General features: G+C 34.5%; 1 pseudogene; it reads right to left on the bottom strand.

Annotated features, from left to right (window-relative positions):
- Positions 1-438: 438 nt before the first annotated feature.
- Positions 439-26,619, bottom strand: LOC127802103 (histone-lysine N-methyltransferase ATX4-like; annotated as a pseudogene).
- Between the last annotated feature and the right edge of the window lie 404 nt (positions 26,620-27,023).

The raw sequence follows: 27,023 nt of genomic DNA, 5'->3' as shown, positions 1-27,023 counted from the left end.
AATTACATTTAGCGACAGAAATGTCCATCGCTAAAATATATTAAAAAAATATATAAAAAATTTAAAAAAACTGCACTTATGTAAAATAAATCTTAATTTTTGTGTTGAAAAAATTGAAGTTATGCAGACAACCTTCGTGTTGGTTTGGTTGGCTGTGGCTGGGATGAAGCATCAATCAAGAGACATTAAAAATTAAAAATTAAAAAAGACTATACACTCTAAATCCAATATATAAAGGGTGAATTTACATGTTATTCACAGCTGAAAAAGCAAGGGAAAAAAAATAAAAGAATTGGGGTAACTGGGTAAGTATATATCAATCAGCCAAAAGAAAAACAAAACAAAACAAAAAAAAAAAACAAAAATCATTTACTGGGATATCTCTCATTCGCTAAGAAAAGCTTTGCAATTTTCTCTTCCTATGTTGTTTGTGTAAACCTAATTCATGAATTTCCGACAGTCAGGAGAGCTCTACATAGACGGGACTTTGGATTCCTCATGCTCGTCAGCATCAAACAAGTAATCAAACATGCGCCACAAATCATTTCAGTGAATCCACATGTAAGAATACGAAGAGAAATTCCCAAAGTTTGATTTCTGTCTGTCAAAATTAAATTTAACACGAAATTTAAGGAATCGCTCATGCGTTAACTTGGTGCCAGCAGCCACGTCAATCTTGGCAATAAGAACTATCCGAGACTCTTCCTCGCCGAAGCTCATGATCCTTGCATAGTAGTTGGGCATGCACTGGAGCAAGCATGAGAAACTAGTAAGTGAACTCTAACGGCCCTTTAATGGATCTTAGATGATATTTATATTTTTAATGCAGTGTATTTCATGTGGGTCTTAATTGTTAGGTGTCAAAAATAATTTATGCGTAATTAAGAGGTTAAATGATGGAAAATATTTTCTTGTGATTAAGATGCAATTAACTACAAATAATGTTTTTTGTTAAAATTTATTTGAAAGTAAATTAATGTGTGTGTGTAATATTTAAGATATAAAAGGTGTTATGAAGTGGGCTTGGACCAAGGGTTTGTAGCCCAATAAATTGGTAGGTTTAAAATAATCCTATGCGCCTAATATGAATTAGGCTTTTAAACGGGCTTGGGCCATGTATAAATATAGGTTTAGTTAATAAGATGTGTATGTGTGTGTATGGTAGAAAATGAATGAATAAGGAAATGGGGAAAAAGAAATGAAAATGCAAAAACGGCATAATAAAGTAAGGCCCGTTTGATAGCCATTTTTTTTCAAGAAAAACATTTTTTCAACCTAATTTTCCATTTATGCAGTGTTTGATAGCTATTTTTTTTTTCAAATAATTCATTTTTCCACTTATGTTCACATGATGGGTTTTTCTTTCAAATCAAGAAAACGAAATTCCTTAAGGGGAGGAGCTCTAATTTTGCAAGCAATTGAAGCAGCCAAAGCCACTGTGCTTGGTGTCTTCACAATGACGGAGCAAGAGAGTGAGAGTGAGAGAGAGAGAGAGAGAGAGACTCACAATGATGGCGGTGCGACAACGTTGGTGGTAGTGGGGACCTTGTCACCGATGACAACGGCAGAGATGAGCATGTCGGGATAGTAAGCGGCAACGTTGCAGCGACCCAGATGGCGGCGGTGGGGTTGGAGGAGCCGATGGCGAGGATCTGATTGTTGGGCACGCTGACGACGACTCATCGTCGGCGTGGTAGAGCCAGACATGGTCGATCTTCTGCACTTTCAGAAATGCCAAGCAATAGCTGTGGCGGGAAGAAGACAGAGAAGGTGAGAGAGTGGGTTTGGGGGTGAGAAAGAGATTGAGAGAGGGTGAGAGAATGGGTTTGAGTTTGGGTTTATTTTTATTTTATTGCTATTCTCCATCACAAATTAATAAACAGAGAGTGTTTATTGTTATTTTTTAATTTTTTGTGATAAATACAAATGTAGAAATAAAAAATAAAAAATCATAAATCATGTATAAATTAATAAATTTGAAAAATGAAAAAAAAATTAATTTTGTGGCTTCACTTTTTTGGGAAAATGATTTAGTTAACTTAAAATACGTTATTATTTTGATTTTTCTATACATGATTAAGTATTTTTTAATACATTTTCATCATTGAATTCCATGGAAAATGATACATTTTCTATGAAAAATAATGCCTATCAAATATAAAATGCCAAGAAAATAATCAAATTCTATAGAAAATATTACCAATCAAACACCAAAAGATGAAAAATAACATCATTTTCTAGGTAGAAAATTATACCAATCAAACAGGTTAAATTTCTAATTTTCAAGAATTTATTTTCTCTACAATTCAATTCCCTGTAATTCATTTTCTTTTCACCCAAATTTCACCCTTGCAATCAAACACACCCTAATTATTGTGTGTGTGAGTGTAAGGGGTAAATGTGGAAAGAAGGGGGCAAGGTTGGTGGGTTTAGGTGGCTGGCGAGAGGGCTGGCCATGCCCTCTTGCTTTTTCTCCAATCTTCATTCTCTCTCTCTCTCACTCTCTCTCTTTCTCTCTATTTCCTTTGGTTTTCTTGGCAACCCTCTCCCTTCTTCTACTTCTTTTTCATCATCATCTTCTTTTCGTCATTCATTCTTCTCTTATCTTGGTGGAGAATAAAGCTTCAAGTGGTGGGTCTTCAACCTTGGGCAAGTTTTTCATCTTCTTGGTCTCTCCATCTAAAGGCAAGCATCCATCTTCATTTTTCCTATTTTTTAAATGCAAGTTATATCCATATGTGTAATCTAAGTTCATATTTTTCATACCTTAAATGGTGTTTTTGAAAGCTTGAGTTAAGATGAGTCATTTTTCATGTTTCCCTAAAATTCGTGGGTCTCCTCCAATGGCTTCATTAAGTTTTGTATTTGATCTCTATGGGGATTGTTTTCCCTATCTTTTTTTCAAGGAATGGAAACTTGGAGTTTAGGGGTTTAGCCATGAGTGATCTTGGGTGATTTATGTCCATTTCGTGCATTTCAGGTTGCGTCGAGTCGACTTGTGGTGGGTTAAGTTTACTCGACCAAGGCCAATTTTTATGGTCGTTTCTACATGTTCTCAGCCAAATCAACTTGTCCAAGAGGTCAAGTCAACTTAGCCTAAGTCGACCTAGTTTCTGGCAAGGAGACTTAAATTCTCCATAAGTCGACTTTGCGAAGCTCCTGACAACATTGTGCATGCTACACTCTTTTGGCCATAACTTTTGATGTAAAAGTCCAAATTGAGATTTTTTTTTTTTTTTTTTGTTATAACCCTAACTCGATAAGATTCAATTTGGTATATTATGGGAAAAATTCGGATAACATTTAACTCTATTAGTGTCTTGTCAACTTGTCTCGGATATTGTAATGGGATGTTAAATTCTAGGATAAATCATAGATGGATGTGAATGAAGTCATATGCATGATTGTGATGTGATGTGGCCTAGAATCCTAGTGGGTGAGTGTAGGCATGTTATTGTGAAGTTGTGAAGATGCTTGAATGTGCATACATATGTATATATATATATGGTCTTAACGCACCTATTATTTTGCGTGAAAGAAAGTAAGTGAATATCCCCAAGGCATGTCATGAAAAAAAAGGGGTAGTTAGTCCTCAAAAAGAAATGTTAAAAAAATGGGCAGTGTGTCCGCAAAGAAAGAAGGAAGAAATTGGAATATTCCACAAAGGTGGTGTGTCTGCATTTTTGTATGTGTGTATTATATATTTTTGTACTAAGCTATGTTGAAAAGAAATAGGGCATTGTGCTATGGTCTAAATGTGTGAATGTTATCTTCCATGGTGAAGTGTGTGATTTGATATAAGAAAAGAAAGTATGATATATATATATGTATGTATGTATGTGGAAGCTTGGTTTAATGAAGAAGACATGATTTTAATTGTCTCCATATATGAGGGTACTGGTTCTTTCCTTGACTCTTATATTATGCATGCCTTTCATATATCGACTGTAAGCACTCCCGTCCAGATATCCCCAACCATCATCACTACTCGAACGGGAGCGCCTACGGAAGGGAAAAAGAATGGTACACAAGACCAAAAATCACCCTGGCATGCATACACAAAAATAAGGACAATGGAAGTGAAGCTAAACACAGGCATGCACTACGGGTACACCGCTAGCATAGCGGTCACATGATAAATAAATAAACATAGACTCCTGTGCCGACATACTGATTAGTGGTTAATTTTGTAAAAATTTTGTTATAATTATACCCTTCTTTCGATCTTAAATATGGTTTAAATTAGATATTAATATATATTTTATGGTTATATGTAAATTTAAATTGAAAGATGAATGAAATGAAGTTCTAAAGTAAATAATAATAATATATAAAATTATATATAATACATATATATCATTATATGCATGCATGTAATATATATATATAATATAATCTAATATATATATATGTGTCATGTGTAATACATATATATAATATATAATTTATTAATAACATTAAATTATTTTTATTTTTTTTAGGCATGAAGAATTCAAGCCCATGAAGACTTAAAGTCCATGAAGAATTCAAGTCCATGAATAAATCAAAGCCATGGAGAAATCAAGTCCATGAAGAAATCAAACCCATGAAAAATTAAAGTCCATGAAGAATTCAAGCCCATGAAGAATTAAGGCCCAATTTGAGCAACCCATGGAAAATATTATTTGGAGAAGGCCCAAGGATTATTTTTAATCCTAATGAAGATTAAAAACCAATTTATAGAAATCTATTTTTATTTTTTATGTGAGAGCTTTATTAGGTGTGTTTTTTAGCTAAAATCCATTTAACTATTAGGTGGATATTATAGCTAAAATCCATTTAACTTTATGAGTGCTTTATTAGGTATGTATTTTAGCTAAAATCCATTTAATATTAGGTGTGTATTATAGCTAAAATCCATTTAACTTTAAGTGTGTGAGTGCCTATTAGATATAATTATGTCTAATTGAATAATTGAAATTGTGTGGTTTGTATTGCATCTTGTGGCCTATAAATAGCTCACTTGATTGCATTTGTAAGTGTGATTATTATTCTTGAATAAAAGTTTAGTTGTTTCCTTATAATTCTCTCTTTGAGAATTGTTCTTATTCTTTCTTATTTTCTTTAGTACTTTCTCTTAAATCTTACTTTTTTTTCTTTCTTCTTTTAAATTCTTATGTCATTTATTATTACTTTATTATTCACCGCCTAAATGGCCGGTTAATTTGTGCCCTTTAAATTTCTGTAATTTTAATTCTTGTCATTTAATTATTCACCGCCTAAATGGCCGGTTAGTTTATGCTTTTACATTTCTGCAATTTTAATTCTTGTCATTTAATTATCCACCGCCTAAATGGCCGGTTAGTTTATGCTTTTAAATTTCTTGTCATTTAAATTCTGTTATTTAAATTGCGTCATTTAAATTTCTGTCAATTAACTTTCAAATAAAAATGAGTAGTTAAATCTAATCTTGGGTTAAGGCAAGGACAGTGTCCAATGCCAATGATTCCCAAAGAAAGCTGCGCTTTAAATAAGTAACATTAATTTAAATTTCAGTATGAGTGTGTATTAATTATTAAAAAATCACTAGGTTTGGATTGGAGCGTAAGCCTAACTTAGAGCTTTCATGCCATGTATGAGAGTTACTAGAACTGGAAACGCTATCATACCCAAACCCGGATGATTAATTTAGTTGTTTTGTATATTAATTGTAATTGGATTTATGGTAGTTGCTTAAATTAGAATCCTGCATATCATGTATGGGGATTGCTTAACCTAGAACTATCATCATCTCTAATTGCATTTAATAACAAACCCTCATATCTGAAATTAAATTAATGTTGCTAATCTTTTATGCTAAAATTTGGGAATCAACGGGTTGGTACTGAAATTGTCTTAACTCAAGCACTATCCAAATTCATATTTTTACGTTAATGTTTATTTCAATTTCTGCCTTACTTTATTTTCTAGTATCTGTTGTCTAAAAACAAAACCATAAAAAATCTTGTTGTCAATTTGTCCAAATGCCTGTGCGTGTGTGTGACATTCTTTTTCTTTTGCTATAAATAAATCTCTCAGTGGACGACCTGGATTCATCCAGAAAATATAAATTTAAATTTGGACTACAACTGCACTCGTACACTGGCGAGTATAAACCTCTCACTAAAATAAAAAAAAATATAAAAGTTTTATTATGATTTGTTTTTATTATGTTTTAATTGCAGGGTGAGAGTGCAGTCAAATTTTGGCGCCGTTGCTGGGGAGATTAAGGCAAAAACAAAAAGAAAAAAATAAAAAAATAAAAAGAAAAAAAGAATAAGCATCTCTTGATAAAATCGGTAACTCTATTTCTCTTTTACTTTATTTTTGTTTGTGCATTGTATATGAGACTGAGATCAGGTAGAATTTTGAAACAGTATTTTCATATCATTCTGAGTCTTTACCTGCAATTGGATTGTCAACTTTACACTCATGTCTCAAAATTACTACAATCTGTCTGCACAAGATACTTATCATGATGAAAATTATCATTTTAAATCTGATTTGTCTAGACCTCTTAAGGATTATCTATACCCTCTTAGGCAAACCACTTTTGATTTGCAATCAGACACTACCCATTTGTTACCCACTTACCATGAAATTGAGGTTTGGTGTGCTGTGTGTGAGACTTCAGCTCATTTAACGGATGACTGCCCTATAATACCTGCTTTTAAGGAGGTATTGTATGGTCAATCCAGTTACACACACACACACAACTATGAGAGAATGTATTACCAGAACCATGAGGAAAACTACCATTCGGACTTTGATGCATATCACCTTAATTCACACTTTCATCCAAATTTCTCATGGGAAAATGATTTTGTAGCCCAACCACATGAGCACTTCCTTTCCCAGCCTCAATCATTTCAAACTAATGAAGGGTCTACATTCGATGCATATCAACCCCCTCATGGGAGTTCATTAGAAGATACCTTCAATCTATTTATGCAAGGCCAAATGGAAATTTTTACACAAATGTCCAAATGTCAAGAACATACTATTAGAGTTACAGAGGACATTAGGAACCAATTGACACAGCTAACACAGACTTTGAGCATGTCAGAGCCTGTCCATCCCAACTCACTCCAAATCCCATTAATAAAACCCATCATCAAAAGTGAAAGTCAGGAGCAGGACATAGGAGTGACTGTCTTAAGGAATGGAGAAATAATTGAGAAACTTGATGCCCCTAGGACAGTACACCCTTTGGTGCAAGAAGAGAGAATGGTTGATCACAGTGAGGTAGATGTCAATGAAGCCTTGGAGGAAGAAAAAGACCAAAATGATGTAAGAAAAGAAGAAACCTGGGAGGAAGAAGAGGATAAAATTCGAGAGCCAAAATGTGAAAAAATCATAAGTTTATCCACATTTACCCCTCAATTTCTATCTTTTAGGTTAGTCGATATTATTGAGGATCAAATTAAACTAAACACGTGTGAGATGTTTGTGCAAATTAATGTGCCATACGCGGATATAATAAAACCAACACCTCCGGACGATATATTTTCAAAATATATATGTGCATTCATGAGAAAAATCAATTTATATAATTTTGAAAATAACTTTAAAAGTGGTGTAGTGAATGGGAGATATTATACGATTAGGTGGGCAATCACTCATTTGATCCTTAATTGGAAGAAAAGAAAAAAAAATTCTAAAAAAAAATAAAAATAAAAATATAATAAAATAATTTTATATATACATATAAGTTGTTCATTTTCTGCATTACTTAATTAGTGTTTCTCTATGTGCAGTCTAAATAAAATTTCTCCATACGAGTTTATGTATTGAAGACCGCCAGGTATGCCTATCTTCTATCCTTTTATTGCCAATTAAGGACAATGCGCAATTTAAGTTGGGGGGTAAGGTGTCTACAAAATTTTACCTAAAAAAAAAAAAAAACAAAAATTAAAACAAAATTAATTAAAAAAAAAAATTGAATTGAGAGAGACAGAATTGACGCTGGTGGTAGCCATCTTTTCTTGGGCAGTGCAATCACACTGCCCTATAAAGAAAGAAGGCACACTGCCAAATGTTGAAAACAGAGGCGCCGAGCGTTGAAAAAAAAAAAGGCACACTGCCAAATGTTGAAAAATGAGACGCTAAACGACGTCAAGTCTGACGGTGCAATTATGGCATGCCTCGAGTCGAGTGTAGAATAGTGATGCCCATTGCTCTATAAGAGACTCCATATCTGTATGAGGCAAGTCACCCCTCTTGAGCTCAATCTTCTCTCCTTTGTGTTATTCTCCGATCAGGTACTCTCATCCCTTTTGTAAAGTTTATAGTTCTTTACTTTCTTCTTAGTATAATTTTTTTTTTAAAAAAAAAAAAAATGGATCTTTATCTCTCAAAAATTCACAAGTACTATCCATCTCTCCCGTAGAATGATTTGAAAAAAATTTATGTTGCTAGGTGTGAAAGACTTAGGTTGTTGATGCTTAATAACATCCCTGAAGATATTCGTTGGCTGATCGAAGCAAAAATTCGATTAGCTGGTGAAACTTCACCTAGTTTTAAGCATTTTCCAGGCTTAGGGAAGAGTAGTTTTGCGAAGAAAAGAAGAGCGAAAAGAGTGAATGGTTGTTACAAATGTGCTCGATGGACCTGTAACACACGATGCAAATCTGTGGGGTTTACGTCCATAAATCGAGAAGATAAAATTAGTTTCATAAAGGATGGACTGAGTAAGGAGTCTCTGGATGATATCCGATTGACTCTTGAGACGCATCCATGTGGAATAATGCAAAGAGAACTTCTTGCTTTATGGACCCAGTTCAGAAGTGACCACCAACGTTATAGTCTTGGAAATCTGACTAAAAACGACCCTGTTTGCCAATCTATAAGAAAATTGGATGGGAAGCTTATCCCCGCTTCATAGAAAGTGTTTAAGCCGTTTCTGGACGTAAAACCAGAGGAAGATGTGAGCCACAATCACAACTACTTATACATACGCATGATTTTTGTTTGTATTTATTTCTTGTTGAATTGTTGTATAGCTACTTTTGATCGCCAAACTTCTTTTCAGGACATACAAAAGGAACAAACATGGAAAGCCAGTTAGTTCGTCGAATCAATACCATATGTGTACTTTGTGGCTCTCAACTTGGGAGCGATATTTGTTATGCACTTGCAGCGAACGAACTTGGTAAAAAATTAGGAGAGAAAAAAATTAATTTGGTATATGGAGGGGGAAGTCGTGGATTGAATGGTTATGTTTCACAAGCTGTACATCTTGGAAATTCATCTGTGGTAGGTATAATGCCAATCCCTTTAGCTGAACCACATATTTCCGGGATTACACGTGGTCAACTTATAGAAACGACTTCTATGTCTGAGCGCATGGCTTGTAAGATTTATCAGTCAGATGCCTTCATTGCTTTACCAGGAGGTTTTGGAACACTTGAAGAAATCTTTTGTATAATCTCCTGGGCCAAGAGTAATCTCCATACCAAACCCATTGGACTTTTAAATGTTAACCATTTTTTCGATGGGTTACTCTCCTTTCTTGATCAGGCTGTGGACCAACAGTTCATTTCTCGTTCAGCAAGAAAGATTCTCATTTCTGCATCCACCATTGATAAGCTGCTAGAGAAATTACATGCTTATGTTCCACAGTACGATCCTCATGAGCCTCGGATAGACTGGTCTAAGGCAATTAGTAACAAGCGCCAAAGGGGTCCGATTAATTTAGATTTATCACTGTGAGAAATGCTCTTTATTAAGATGGCTGAGTAAGGAGTACTTTTTGTACTCTTGAGACGCATCTAGTTATTGTACAACTCGCAGAATTTTTCTTGATTGTGTTTCTTTTAAAAAAAAAAAAAAAACAAAACAAAACTGTGGAATGTTGTTAGCAAAGTCTTTGATAAGATGGCTGAGTAAGGAGTACTTTTTGTACTCTTGAGACGCATTTTGCTTATCTTATGACTTGCATGAAATTTTTATTTTGGTGTGAAAATATAAATATATATATATGGTGTGTTCATTTGTTGTTTAAGTTTTAGCAGTTCACAGCAAATCTATGGACTTGTGGAGTTACAGGTATTCCTAACAACCCTGATTTATTACTGCAATTCAAGTTGGGGGTGTAAGGTCTAGTCATGAATCATCTGGTTTATATTTAACTGTGAGTTTGTAATTACTAGTTTGTAGTCTTGTGGGAATTGATTATCTTTATCTGCTCTTATAAAAAAAAAAAAATTATTATGTGTTTTAAATAATGCTATTCCTAAAGCTTTAAAGTTATGCACTGATAGCCGGTTAAGTTTGCAATACGAAACATGAATGCATTGATTTCTCATTTGAAAACGTTTATGCATGAGAATAAGTAATTTACATTCATCAGGGATTCAAAATTTAGAAATTGGTTATCGGACATAAAGTCAAAGGTAACAGTAATTAGCTGATTAGTACATTGAATGATCCCTCAACAGAAGTGGAGACTATTACCCAAGCAAGTGTTTGAGCCTAATAACCGTTAATTCTGAGTGAAATAACACTTCCTCTAAATATGCTCTCTTGTTTATCTTATCTTTTCAATGGCTTCAAAATATCAATTCGCTTTGAATGTCTAGTATGATAGCGGATGAATTTGACTGGTTTCAAACTATGAATTAGATGACTGAGAAGCATGATAGGGGGATCAATTTCTTTCATTTTGAGCCTATTTTTTTCTTTAAATCAACCTCTTGTTAGCCCATTTGAGCCATTTGTAGTACAACTTCTTTCGTTACCCTCGTTTAACCCATAACCATATGAATTTTATCCAACCTGGTGTGATTTTGGGAATTAGTCTGTTTATCTATTTTCATATTTAAAAAGAAAAAGAAAAAAAAAAGAAAAAAAAAAGAAGAAAAAAAAAAGTGAAAAAAAAGGGGCAAATTCTCTTAGCTATTCAGCATAACTGTTTCAAAATGAATGCTAAAAAAAAAAAAAAAAAAAAAAAAAAAAAAAAAAATCCCGACACACCCTTTGCACACTCTACCTTTTCTTTGATAACCCGTATTAACCTTATAGCCCCATTACAACCCAGTCCGGTCCCTTTTGATGCTATAAATCATGTGATCTCAGAATTCAAGTTTGGAGTAGGGAATCATGTTTAAATTCAGAAGTTACTCATTTAGAGCATTATTCCAATCATGAAGCTATGTCAATTTCTTTGTTCTTTCATGAAAATACGTTCCTTGTATTTAGGATGGCACCGAGTTTTGAACTTGTTCTGCATTTACTCTTATAACGGTGCACCCCCTTGTGTGTACACCTGAGGAATCCTTTTTATTGGAGAGAAAATCCATAGTAAGATTTGAAGTCAAAACTTCGAGGGAGTAAGTCTGTGTGTTGGTTATCCTAATTTCCATTCCTGAGATTGTATGACCTTTAACCAAAAATCTGATTTAGAATGCTAAATTATTTATTTAATTTTATGTATTTCGGTTTCGAATTTGAAATTTTTACATTCATACAGTTATTGTGAATAAAGTTTGGCAGGTGTATAATCTGCTTGCTAAGGGACTAGCAATGTTTAAGTTGGGGGGTATGATTAGTGGTTAATTTTGTAAAAATTTTGTTATAATTATACCCTTCTTTCGATCTTAAATATGGTTTAAATTAGATATTAATATATATTTTATGGTTATATGTAAATTTAAATTGAAAGATGAATGAAATGAAGTTCTAAAGTAAATAATAATAATATATAAAATTATATATAATACATATATATCATTATATGCATGCATGTAATATATATATAATATAATCTAATATATATATGTGCCATGTGTAATACATATATATAATATATAATTTATTAATAACATTAAATTATTTTTATTTTTTTTAGGCATGAAGAATTCAAGCCCATGAAGACTTAAAGTCCATGAAGAATTCAAGTCCATGAAGAAATCAAAGCCATGGAGAAATCAAGTCCATGAAGAAATCAAACCCATGAAAAATTAAAGTCCATGAAGAATTCAAGCCCATGAAGAATTAAGGCCCAATTTGAGCAACCCATGGAAAATATTATTTGGAGAAGGCCCAAGGATTATTTTTAATCCTAATGAAGATTAAAAACCAATTTATAGAAATCTATTTTTATTTTTTATGTGAGAGCTTTATTAGGTGTGTTTTTTAGCTAAAATCCATTTAACTATTAGGTGGATATTATAGCTAAAATCCATTTAACTTTATGAGTGCTTTATTAGGTATGTATTTTAGCTAAAATCCATTTAATATTAGGTGTGTATTATAGCTAAAATCCATTTAACTTTAAGTGTGTGAGTGCCTATTAGATATAATTATGTCTAATTGAATAATTGAAATTGTGTGGTTTGTATTGCATCTTGTGGCCTATAAATAGCTCACTTGATTGCATTTGTAAGTGTGATTATTATTCTTGAATAAAAGTTTAGTTGTTTCCTTATAATTCTCTCTTTGAGAATTGTTCTTGTTCTTTCTTATTTTCTTTAGTACTTTCTCTTATAATCTTACTTTTTTTTCTTTCTTCTTTTAAATTCTTATGTCATTTATTATTACTTTATTATTCACCGCCTAAATGGCCGGTTAATTTGTGCCCTTTAAATTTCTGTAATTTTAATTCTTGTCATTTAATTATTCACCGCCTAAATGGCCGGTTAGTTTATGCTTTTACATTTCTGCAATTTTAATTCTTGTCATTTAATTATCCACCGCCTAAATGGCCGGTTAGTTTATGCTTTTAAATTTCTTGTCATTTAAATTCTGTTATTTAAATTGCGTCATTTAAATTTCTGTCAATTAACTTTCAAATAAAAATGAGTAGTTAAATCTAATCTTGGGTTAAGGCAAGGACAGTGTCCAATGCCAATGATTCCCAAAGAAAGCTGCGCTTTAAATAAGTAACATTAATTTAAATTTCAGTATGAGTGTGTATTAATTATTAAAAAATCACTAGGTTTGGATTGGAGCGTAAGCCTAACTTAGAGCTTTCATGCCATGTATGAGAGTTACTAGAACTGGAAACGCTATCATACCCAAACCCGGATGATTAATTTAGTTGTTTTGTATATTAATTGTAATTGGATTTATGGTAGTTGCTTAAATTAGAATCCCGCATATCATGTATGGGGATTGCTTAACCTAGAACTATCATCATCTCTAATTGCATTTAATAACAAACCCTCATATCTGAAATTAAATTAATGTTGCTAATCTTTTATGCTAAAATTTGGGAATCAACGGGTTGGTACTGAAATTGTCTTAACTCAAGCACTATCCAAATTCATATTTTTACGTTAATGTTTATTTCAATTTCTGCCTTACTTTATTTTCTAGTATCTGTTGTCTAAAAACAAAACCATAAAAAATCTTGTTGTCAATTTGTCCAAATGCGTGTGCGTGTGTGTGACATTCTTTTTCTTTTGCTATAAATAAATCTCTCAGTGGACGACCTGGATTCATCCAGAAAATATAAATTTAAATTTGGACTACAACTGCACTCGTACACTGGCGAGTATAAACCTCTCACTAAAATAAAAAAAAAATATAAAAGTTTTATTATGATTTTTTTTTATTGTGTTTTAATTGCAGGGTGAGAGTGCAGTCACATACACAAGACTCGAGAAAAGACCTGGCACAATACAAAATAATAGAATAAATCTTACTCAGACATCAGAGTTGATAGGGACTAACGGGACTGTCTGTACACCATACCGACTCTGCCACCAAAAGTTAACTCCCTTGCCATGGCCCACGCTGTCACTACCTAAAATGATGGAAAAACAAGGTGAATCGAGAGACTCAGCAAGCATAAGAAAATAAAGGCTGAAGGCTGCACAAAGCCAATAAACTTCTCCTAGAACACCAACCCCCAAATACACACAAGCCATGAGACGCTACAACACCATAGTATAGCATAATAAAAGCACATACCGGTCCTTGGGGCCTACACAAAACACCTGGCACCCAAGTCCCATACCAACCTGTCGCTGCCCTGGACGATAACAAATACCTCCAGCATTCTGCGTGCGCCATCCCGGGTTGGTGCTCCCGTCACCCGTATGTCCGTGTCGGTACTCCCGACACCCGAGCCAGAGGCTCCCTCGGAACGGTACTCCCGTCCGAGAACTAAATACTACCAGTAGCCATGCAATACACACAAAAATGCAATGGCGTAGTAAGCATCAACATGATGTACCGGCGCCCATACATCCAGGCATCAGGCCATGCTTCGCTCACATAGTAAACCACACGCGATGCATATGCCCGTGCTGGATGCAACCTGACCAAGCTAGAATGTCCATGTCCAAGCATACTCAATAAATGAATATCCCAATATGCAACCCGTACCGATGTGCATATCAAATCATGAACAGCAATATAATAAATATAAACGTGCAGTAAATCACATACTGGCAGAGCTAGTCAGCAGTGCCTGGCACCGATCAACGGTCAGTAACAAGGAGTGTCCACCCGACAGTCCACTTCAGGGCCATACAATAGTCTACCCCAACGTCACCAACAACCGACCCCTGCCCTATTGCTCGATAGCTCTAACCGAACCATAGCTAAATATGAGAAAAACTGTAAATAAACCCGATAAAATCGAAAATAAACCCGCATGTCTAGGAACCTAGTTCCCAGGCTGGTTTAGCATCATTCCCAAAAGGAGTAGAGGCGGTACAAACCCCCATAGGCTCATAACAGGCTCATAACGAATAACCCTAGAAGTTTTGAATTTAATTTAAATTAAAAACAAATGAACAATAATTCAACCAGTAAGGCTAGACGTCGAATTAGGATAAGGAAGGTGATAAAATACGAGAAATTACGCGGTCTTTCACGGGAATTGAAGAACAGGAGGAAAGGGTTAGGAACTTGCCTTTACACGGCCGTTTCCTGCCCTTCTTGCACTCCCGCTCCGAAGTAAAACGTTCAATAACGATTAATAAATCTCGTAGCTCACATTAATTAAATCTAACCGTGTAATATAAATAATTTAATCGTCTAAAATCCTACGTACGCACACCGTAAATAAAATGCCAACAAGTCTTATATTTAATTTAAATTATATTATACCAATAACATCGTATATAATTAATTAATTAATATATAATAATAACAACTCACCAATATGCATACACGGCTAGGCCAATTCTTTCATTTTCTTTTATTTCAATTCCCTACACTCACACAGTGCCATTCACACTCTCACACTGTGTTTACATATATACATATATAGAAAGAGAGAGAGATATATATATAAATTAGCTCATGGCACACTCATTGCAACACAATCCTCACAATCAAAATAATATACACACAGAAAGGTCACCCCCTTACACATAGTGCACTCGTGAAGATATATATATATATATACTTACACAACAAATTATTACACATAACATAGCATAATCACCCAAAATTAATAAAATCAAACTTTTAATTAAATTCTAACCGTACAAATTTATTATTACATATTTATTTACTTAACTGGTTATTTAAAATACGATTAAACCTCTTTTAATCTCAAATTTCTCCCTCAAAAATAGCCCCTGCGCACTGTTCTTCCTCTCAAATTTTCCTTCGCCCGCTGCTGCTTCAAAATTGGCCAAAAGATGCTAAAATCAGGCTTTAAAAAGCCAAAAGAGAGAGGCCACCAGCGGCTGCCGCGTGGCAGCGCTGGCACATCCACCTTGCCCAAAACGCCGTTTTGGGCAAGGTTTTGGCTGAAAATCAGCCAAAATTTCCCCCAAACCCGCGCGCTCACCAGGCCTCGAACTCGCAACCTGCCAATTGCCCTTGTGCGCGCACGACCACCCGGCTACAGCTGCTCCCTTCACATATAAATACACTTAATTATATTTAAAGTGATTTTCCGTCACTTCCGCAAATCACGTTTCAGCACCCCAATTTCCTTTAATTGCACATACGCCCGATTTTTCTATTTCCTCAAAATTACATAATTAAACTTTTTTTCTTAATTCTCTAAATACCCAAATAAATTAATATTTTATTTTAACCCACACATATTCAATAATTACCACAAATACATTAATTAATAATTATCAACCAAATAATTTAATTAATTAACTTTAATTCCTTATTTTCCTCAAACCACATAAATAAATACTTCTTCTTAAATTTCTAAATATTCATTAATGTCCTCAAACACCGAATTAATATTCATTATTTATTTCTCAATTTTTGGGATATTACATCGACCTTTTCACTGTTTCTCTTTGCTTGTTATATATATGCTTGTTGAGTCTTGTGGCATACTTGTTTATTTTTTTGTCATTTCAGGTAAGGGCAAATTTGTAATAGAAGGGGAGTCTAGTGGGGCTCAAAGTTGATTTTAGACGTGTATAAAAATTTCTCCCGACCTAAAGATTTTTGAATTTGTGTGGAGGGTCGGTATCGAAAATTATTCCTTTTTGTATATTTTTGTCCCCCTTTATTTATTTTGAGAAGTGTATGGCTTTTAAAACCTTAAGTAAGTAATGGTGTAAGAATGATTATCGCTCCTATTTAAAATGAACCCATTTATTATATAAAGTTTTTGTTTGTTATGTATGTTCTGTATCCTATTTGGAATGACTTTATTTCTATGTTTCTATGCTAGCGGACATATCCAAAGCGGGCCTGACATAAACTTTTAAATAACAGTTTTGACTCCAATGCCTGTCCTCACCAATGCCTTAAAAAAGAAAAATTGGGGCTTGCCTCGACGCTCGCCCTAGGCCAAGGTGAGGCTACACTGCCTCAGTGCAGTTGTGGAAAACATGTCTCCTGGAACGAACGCCTTTGTGGATGAGGCGTTTCAAGAAATGTTAGATGCGTGCGGTCCAGAAGGGCTTTACATATTTAGTACTTCTCTTTTTGACCTTATAATGTTTCTATTTTATGCTTTAATTCAATCATGTTACCTTTTTTTTCCCTATATTTTTCTGAATTTCTAGTAATTTTTTATATTGTTATATTTCTGTACACCCCACCCAGGTTAATTGCTTCACTTTGTGCCTTCACTTTTTAAAATATTGGTCCTCACGTGCAAAAATACACGACTCCATCTATTACCACCCAAAGATACTGACAGGAATTAATTATTTTCACTAAGGGTCAAAACGACCTTCTCCAGACCTAGTAACCTGTAAATTCTATCAGATTGTGCTTATACACATACTTGGGCTTGTCCATAAATATGCAAAGATAGTGCACACCATTACTTCACACCAATCTGTTCTTGGATTGGGCAACTAAAGCTAAGAGCTCGAGGAGTAAAATGAGCAAGAATGGATAATATGCCTCACCATGCAAAACCCAACCCAATCTGCCTCGTCTTATGCATTACATATCTGAACAAATGTGGTAAATAGACAAATACTGCTCTACCAAATTTGCTAAGGGAAACTTACAGAATGGTTGATCAATCGTGCTATATTCCCCTTATTTGTGGCATCAATTATCACTTCCTCACTAATCTTGAAAAGCTGCAAAACCATTTCACCACAATTTTTGTCATACTCAAGGTATGAATCATGAACAAGAGAAATTAAAAGGTCTTCAGAACAACCATGCCTACTAGCTTGGTCAACAAAAACTGCAAACAACACAGCATTAGAGAAGCAAAAATAATATGGCAAAGATGAGAATATGATCATGCAAATGAGCAGGTGGTCAATGGCTGATGGGGAAGAGGAAAAAAGAGATGAAAACAAAATGAAAGATTCAAAAACAACTTTTTGGTGATTTTCTTTCCTTTTTTTCCAGATGTTCTAAAAAAATTTCATAATTTTTGAAAATAAAAGCAATCAAATCAATTATAGTTTTCTGTTTCATTATCAAAATAATGAAAAAGAAAACAGAAACCAAAAAATGGAACTCCGCCCAAAAAGGCTCTAATTTGTTTTGAAATTTAGAAGATATCATTCCCCAGTTTGCTTAAGTGTCTCAAGCTCATAAAAGAAACGCTCAAAACTAGTCGAGAAGCTTGAAAATTGACATGCGTGTGAACAAGGCATCACAAAAGAGTAACTCACATAGCAATCTTTTCCCTCCGCCCTGTACTGTGCCTCTCTTAAATCTGCAACACTCCTCCTCATCACCTGCTTACCCCGATACTCAAGAACCTGGAGATGCATGTTACCAGCTTAAAAATTAGATCATTGCCATTAAATCCAGACAAGAATAGGTTACAGACTGGTAGGGTTAGGAACAAAAACAAGCATTAGACCTCATTATGAAACAAATATAATCTAAAAATATGTTTAGCTCTATAAAGTTACAAATGTTACATCAATGGTGGCCATCACAAAAAGACGTTTAACACCAGCAATTAATACATAGCAGATATTAACAGAAAGAAAAGCTAATCTCCCAATCCATCTACTACCATGTCTCCTTCTTGAATATTTCGGCGTGCAAACAGGCCCCATCCATGTATCCCAGATCTACCGAAACAAATACGGTAACTCTAAATTTTCTGAAGAAATGTGAAAGTATCAATACACCGAGAAGATTATGTGGAGTAGACAACAAGAACAGTTCATTAAGGAAGACAGTTTGCCTGTAGGTGGCTGAGCCGTTCCTTGAATGGCGGCGGAGGCGGGTTTCTGTGGCCGGCGGGTGGGGGCGACGGTGCGAGTGGAGGCGGCGGGGATGGCGGGGCTGGAGCGGCGGCAGCTTGGGGACACAGATGGATGAGAGAGAGATCCCGCCTCTTTCACTTAGTTTTTTTTTTTGAATATTTAATAATTAAATAAAAAATAATATAATTTAAGATTATGATAGTTGATTAAATAATTTAAATAATAATTTATTGTAATCATCTAAAATGTGATAATAAAATAATTTAAATTATTGCATTTGAAAATAATATTGATTAAAAATTTAATTATATTATAAATATAATAAATTAGTTTGATATATAATTTTTTAATATATTTTATTATCAATAAATAACTAATGCTCAATTATAATAATTTAATAATTATATTTGTGCATTTATAGAAAAATATAATTATATTAGGAGTTGCTTATATAATGTTAGTTAAATCTTTTATTATTATTATTATTTCATGGTTAGAAATAAAAATTCTAGTCAATAATGATACGAAAGTTCTTTTTTAACGAGACTGATTTAAATTGTCATTAAAATTTATTTTTTAATGATGGAATTTATATTTAGTCGTTATTAATACTATATTAACGATCAAAATTAAAGTCATTAGTTTTTTGTCGTTAATGCCTCTCTTTTTTGTAGTGGTAGATCATGATTGTTTTTATCGTGAAACTATAGTCAGATCTATGAATGAACGGTCATATTCCACACAATCGATGTCAGGGCCCGTTCCTAGATTACCTGCTAGCATAGAAAATTCGTGAAAATATCCATTCAAGATAGATATAGATACAACTCACTCAAAATTTACCAAAAATTTCTTTTTATTTTTATATTTGCTCACTATCAATAGTAACCATAAAATATTATACAACATTCTTTACATTAAGCTCGGATTTACAATCCATATATTTTAAAAATAAAAGGGCATCAAGACTTTAAATACAAGATGAAATCCTCTAATCATGCCCTCAAATTACAATCATGAATATTTGAGATCGGGACATCTCTGTACACATCTAATCAAAACTCGCTCCAAATATCTATCTTCCAGTTACTTGGAATAACAAAGAAATAAGGGTGAGCCACAAGGCTGAGCAAACATATATCAAAGGGAAATGCATTTTTCAAAGTGAGCCATAAGGCTCGACAAGTGTCTATAAACAATAAAAACTAGATATGACCAGACTTTCCCTGAATATCATGTATATCATGCCACACATGGACACTTACCAATCTCAAAAACATAGATGAAACACAAATTCATGCCTTCTTCGTTAATCATGATTCAATTAATATATATATCATGTTTTCTTTTCTTACAACAATTCACACATTTTACCATGGAAGATAACATTCACCCACTTAGATCATAGCATAACGTTTTTTTATCAACATAACTTATGGTACAAAAATGGATAATACACATACAAAAAAAAATCATGTGAACACATTGCCTTTTGCGGATACACTATCTTTTGCGGACACGCCACCCTTTTGCAATATAGAACATAATGCTATGCATCACAAATGTAAAACACAATTACAATAAGTAACATTCACACACTTGATGTCGTAGTGCAACGCACTTTATCAACATAACTTATAGCATAAGAAAATACATGATGCACACACAAAAACAAATGCAGACGAGTCGTCTTTTTTCACACTTCTTTCCTTGCAGTCAAACAGCCTTTTTTTCACATTTCTTTCTTTGCGAACAAACCGTCTTTCTTGCCATAGCATGCCTTGGGAATATCCACTTACTTTCTTCCTCACAAAATAATAGGTGCACAAAGGCAATACATATACATACATAAATACATATGCTATGCATACATATTTCAATATCTTTACAATTTCACAACAACAGGCCTAAAATCACCTACTAGGATTCTAGGCCACATCACATCATGCTCATGCATATGACTTCATTCACATCCATTTATGGAAACTCCATTATTTAAGAGCAATTATTCATCTAGTGTTGTCAATGCATCACCTATGAGACTCCATGGACATACCAACCAAAGATATTTCTTAACAACCTCTCAATAATTATTATTATACTTCCTCATGCAAGTCAATTTTATTTTTAACTCATGAATCTCATGAATATACATATATATATCCTCACACACATCTTATCATTTCAGAAAATTGAGGGATATCAAAGAAAGTATTTAGAAATAATTTACTTTAATAATCTTACTTGATTTGGATTAAGAAAATTCTTAAACAACTTAAATCATAACCAAAATATATTATATTATATATCAAATCAAAGCCCTCAAAGTCTAGTTTATGATGCTTCAAACGGATCACAATTCTAACTTCTACATAAAAAGTTATGGCCAAAATAGCAAAACATGTGCAGTGTAGTCAAGTCGTGGTCGAGTCGACTTGAGGGAAATCTGAGTCGACTTGAGCCGAGTCGACTCGCCCAAAACTGAGTCGAATTGGGCCGAGTTGACTTGACCTCCTGGACGAGTCTACTTAGCTGAAAATGAAGAAAAAAGGCCAAAAATGATCAAACCCCCCAAAACTCTCATTCTAACTTCGTAACCCACAAATGTCATTCCATGAATGAAATATGGGATGAAATATACCCCATGGAGACTCTCAAAGAGACCCAAAACCATCTCAAATGGAAAACCACAAGCTAAGAAATTAATACAACATTTACAACCAAATGAGAGAAGTCATTTTATCGAGAATGATTTCAACATAATGGAAAAGACAACATCTTGCATTAAATAGGAAAAGAGATAGGAAAATAAACTTGCACAAAATAAAATTTAAGTGCAAGTAGAACTTGCCTTTGATGATGAAAACCGAAGAGATGAAAAAGAAGAAGCCTCTTCCAGCTGCATCCTTGAAGCCCCATTAACAAAAAGAAGAAAATTTGAAGAAGAAAAAGAAAATGAAGAAGGATGAGGAGGAGCCACCGTTGGGCATCAAAAGAGAAAAAGAAGAAGAAGGAAATAATGAAGAAAAAAAAAATGCATGGAAGAAAATAGGAGGAGTGGGCTGCCAACCACCCCTCCTTGGAAATTACCATTCTGCCATCCACATAAAACACAAAACACAAAATGTCTAAGCCCCTTTTGGTCATTTAGCTTCATTTTCCATTTCTTTTCTCTTTTCTTTATTCAACCCATTATTCAAATCCCCTTTTTGCCATCATCTTTATTCATAAAGCATACCCATTTTTGACATTTGACACAATTCTCATTTTCATTTAATTTAAAATACAATTTGCAATTGGACTCAACGCCAAACCAATAATTCAACATATACTTAGCCCAATGGGCCAACTTTATAACTTCATTTAATACAACAAAATTTCACATGGGCCTAACCAATTTTCAAAGCCCAATCCATTAAGCCCACACACTTTGACTTCTCAATATTTCTAGACCCAATCAAAATCATTTCCATTTACTTAAAACACAACCCACTAATACATGGGCTTAGACCCAAATAGGCAACCCAAACCATTAAATTAAACACATAATTTAGATACATATATTTTGCCACATAAAAATATTTCTCACATTTAATTTAATAGGGGCAAAATTCTCAATGCTCATAAATAAAATATTAATAACTCCTAGACTCATCAACAGGTTGTTACAATCGATGATGCCTAGAAATGTGCTTGGAAGAGAAAGAGAAAGGGGAGAAACCAAAAGAGCTAGGGGTGTTTGTTATAATATTTTGTTTTTATTTTTATTTTTTTAAAAAAATTAATTGTTAAATAAAATATATAATAATTTATAAAAACAATAATATTAGATATAATGTAATACCCCAAGAACCGAGAGAATGATAGTATATATCGAGGATAAGTAATGAATGAAATAACACCAATTGGATACATTTTAGTCTAAATGTAGGCAAAGAACTCTCGAATTAACCGTACTTGAGTTGGGGAAGCTCAAGGATGGGTGACCCCTAGGAAGCTTGTATAGGTCCATCAAGGTAAGTTATTCTGGTCCTTTCTATCGCTCCATAAGGGATGATACAGGGTAATACCCCAAGAGCCGAAAAAAAGATAATATATATTGAGAATAAATAAGGAATAAAATAACACCAATTTGATACATTTTAGGCTAAATATAGGCAAAGAACTCCCGATTAAGCGTGTTTGAGCTAGGAAAACTCAAGGATGGGTGACCCCTAGAAAGTTCGCGTAGACTTATTAGGGTAAGTTATTCCGATCCTTCTTATCGCTCGATGCGAGATGTTACAGGTGGTATCAAAGCTGACCCTTAGTGAAGGCAGTCTGATGAAGGCGGGGAGTGGCATCGGCCAAGGCTCAATTAAGATCCATCTTATCTTTTTTCTATCTTTTAATGCAAGATTATGTCCTCATGTGTAACCAACTTGATATTTTCAAATCTCTAAGTGGTGTTTTTAAAGCTTGAGTTGAGTGGGTTGTTTCCAACTTTTTTTAAAAATATGGGTTTCCTTCTAGAGGTCATGCTTGAAGGAGTCTTGTTTTTGGTCTCCATGGGGCTTGTTCTTCCCCATCTTTTATTCATGGAATGGCAACTTGGGGGTTAAGGGATTAGCCATGGGTGGTTTTGGGTGTATTGTATTCATTTTGTGCATTTCGGGTTGTGCCGAGTTGACTTGTAGTAGCCTAAGTCGACTCGGTCGAAGTTTGTTTTTTTGGGTCATTTTTCCCCATTTTCGGCCAAGTTGTAACATCCCGCATCGAGCAATAGAAAGGACCAGAACAACTTACCCTGATGGGCCTACACAAACTTCCCAAGGAGGTCACCCATCCTTGATTTACCCCAGGTCAAGCATGCTTAACTTGGGAGTTCTTTGCCAACATTCAGTCCAAAAGGTATCCAGCTGATGTTGTTTCCTTCCTTACACTATCCTTGATATATACTAACTTTTTTGGGCTCTCGGGGTATTACATTCTCTCCCCCTTAAGCACATGACGTTCTCGTCATACGACCTTACAACCGATCCCAGATCTCCCCCATTGCATGGCCGATGTGGGATTTGCCTAAGGTGCCTACACGCACCCCCCATAGGGGCCTACACACACCCCCCTCGGGACTCAACCTCCTCGTTGAGGTTTACCTCACCATCGCGCTCAGAGGCTCGAGGGTCGGCTCTGATACCACCTGTAACATCCCGTATCGAGCGATAGGAAGGACCGAAACAACTTATCCTGATGGGCCTACACGAACTTCCCAGGGGGGTCACCCATCCTTGGATTACCCCAAGTCAAGCACGCTTAACTTGGGAGTTCTTTGCCAACATTCAACCCAAAAGGTATCCAGCTGGTATTGTTTCCTTCCTTACACCATTCTTGATATATACTAACTTTTCTAGGCTCTCGGGGTATTACACAAGTCGACTCGTTCAGGCGGTCAAATCGACTCGGCCTAAGTCAACTCGAATTTTCCCTGAGTTGACTCGATTGCGATTTGACTACACTGCACATGCCTCGCTATTTTAGCCATAACTTTTGATGTAAAACTAGAAATTGCAATTCGTTTGAAGCGTCATAAACTAGACTTCGAGGGATTCAATTTGATATATAATATCATAAACTTTGGATATGGTTTGAGTTGTTTAAGGCTTTCCTAAATCTATATTAACCATAAAGATCACGTTTTGGGAAATTGTTAAGTAATGTTTTTGGTTGGCATGTCCACGAAAATCTCTTTTCTTGTGTGATGCATTGCTATCATTATCTTTGCACCTCTTATTATTATTTTGGTGCGGCGGCTAAGTTCTGCAAGTGTGAGACGAGATATCCCATTGAGCCCCTGACGCGGGTGAGATAGCCATAAGCCCGGTAAGGGATGCTCTTGCCACTGTGGGTGACTGATGAATTTTGATATATATGTATTCACATAATCTCATGGATGTGGAGGCCTAGAGGACTAGAGTGGCGCATGTATTTCTATCATTATATAATGTTACAATAGCATGGGTTGATAACTTCTTGCTATGAGTCATGTATGAAAAAAAAAAATGTTATGCCATTGTGTAAATTGTGCGAATATCACTCTATGAATTAAATGTGTGAATTGTTGTTAAGTGAAGAAATACCAATTTTTGAGGTATTATTAATGAGGAAGGCATGATCAAAAGATTTGTTTTTAAATGTCGGGTAAAAGTCTCCTATTGACTCTTATCTTATGTCTGCCTTCAGGGATCCATCTATCTTATTCGCTTTGCTATATTTATGCTTATTGAGCCTTGTGACTCAATTGTTTGCTTGTTGTCATTCCAGGTAAAGAAAAATCTATAGCAGAAGGGGAGTCTAGTGGGGCTTGAAGTTGATTGTAGACCTGTACATATAAATCTCCCCCTGACCGAAAGATTTTGGAATTTGTGTGGAAGGCCGGTGTCGAAGGTTATTTATTTTTGTATGTTGTTGGTGCCCTTATTATTTTGAAAGTGTATGGTTTTTAAAGTCTTAAGAAATGTTGTATGAATGATTATTACTCCTAGTAGGAGTGATCCCGTTTATAATATAAAGTTTTTGGGTTATGTTGGTTTCTGTATTCCATTTTGGAAGGATCTTCTTTCGAATGTCCTATGCTAGCGAGTATATCTAGAAGCGGGTCTTGACAATAATATTTTTATTAATTAAAAATTATAAGTAAAATTTATATTTTTGTTAAAATAAAATTAAAAAAGACAAAATTGTTCTGGTACCATATGAATGATGAAGAAAAATAGTTAAAATTATGAAAGAGATGAGAAATAATTAAAATTAGAATTCTAAAAAAAAAAATTATATGTAAAGGAGCGGAACAATATATAATTTTATTATTATTTTAAAAATAATAAAATTATTTTTGTTAGAAATTATAATTTTTAAAGGAACGTAAAGGTCATTTTATGTTATTAAGAAAGAACTATTGTAACAAAAAATAAGAAATAACTATTAAGAAATTTGTCCCATTCATATTTAATATAAAAAAATAAAATAATTTTGAGGGTTAAAATTTAATTTAGGATAGACTTAATTTTATAACGAAAAATAATTATTACAGCTTAAAGGTCATTTTATTTATAAAATAAAATAATATAGCCAACCATTAAAAATTATTTCAATATTTAAATTAAAATTCAGAAAATAAGTAATATTTGTTTTAAAATATATATTTTTAAATTATTTATAATTATAAAATTAGAAATAAAAATAAGTTTTTTAATTAAATTAGTGTTTAATTTCATCATTTAGTTTATTTGAGTATTGAGGAATGAGGATTCCTAATCCCATAGCATGTTATTTTTATTTTATTTATTATTAATTTTTTGGTTCAATTCTCAATTTTTATTTTGTATTTGTTGTAATTTATTATTCATATGGTTTTCACTTTTACTTTTGAGAGGAGAATGTTATTAAGAGTGAAAATGTTATTTAATAATTATTAATTATATTTTATGTGACATTTATTAAGTGTTATTTTAATCATTATTAATTGTACTTGTTTATATTTGTTATACATATTCCTTGCACTACTCCTTATGGGCTGGACTCGATCCGGTAGGCCGGCTCAATCTCCTAAAACCCAAGCTATGATCGCGGGACCAAGCTGACTTTAAACGAGCTCCCAGTGATACTTTTAATTCTCTAATCTAGCAAGTGCACTCCTAGCGAGGCTTTTAATTCGCTGACCAAATTGTTCAGCTAGCATGACAAGGAATGGGTGTTATTCTTAACAAGCTGTTTAGGCCCAATCTTGGCCCATGCCAGTCCCATCTTGGCCTTACACCAGCCTGCAAACAGCATCATTGCAACCGTCTCTAGATATTCGTACGCCCACTTTAAATCCCATTCTTATTTATGGCCATGTGTTGCCTGCAACCAGCCCACCCGCCGCATGCCGCCACCACAGGCCACCGTGGCCTTGCTGACTGCCGCTTGCACCCTCACCGACCTCCGTCGCGATCGCTGCCGGTAGCGCCTGCTCCTCCACCGCTCGCAACCACCCACTGCCGCTAGTCATGGCTTGCCGCCAGTGGTTGCCATGGCCGCGACCCATCTTCCTTCCAGCTTTCTCTCTCTCTCTCCCTTACTTCTCTCGAATTTCCCAACCCGAGCTCGAACTCTCTCTTTCTCTCTAGCATCTCTAGGCCAAAGCTCTCTCTCTCTCTATCGGCCATCTCTCTCCGCCGCAAGCCCTCTCTCTACTTCTTCCCCATTTGCTTCCATTCTTCCCCTTTATTTATAGGCATCCCGCCCCTCTCCTCACTGCCTTCCCCATACCTCTTCACGTGAGAAACACTTTTCTTGTAGCCATGGAATTGCAGACGCGCAGCTTCAATCTTGCAGGGTGTGGCTTCAATCTTACAGGGCATAGGCTTGAGGCTGCAGGGCATGGGATTTACAGAGGCCATGCGCATACCTATA

This window comes from Diospyros lotus, chromosome 5 (genome assembly GCF_014633365.1).
Source record: "Diospyros lotus cultivar Yz01 chromosome 5, ASM1463336v1, whole genome shotgun sequence".
NCBI classification, from domain to species: domain Eukaryota; kingdom Viridiplantae; phylum Streptophyta; class Magnoliopsida; order Ericales; family Ebenaceae; genus Diospyros; species Diospyros lotus.
The sequence above is the reverse complement of the archived record's forward strand: the minus strand, read 5'-3'. Positions and strand labels throughout refer to the sequence as shown.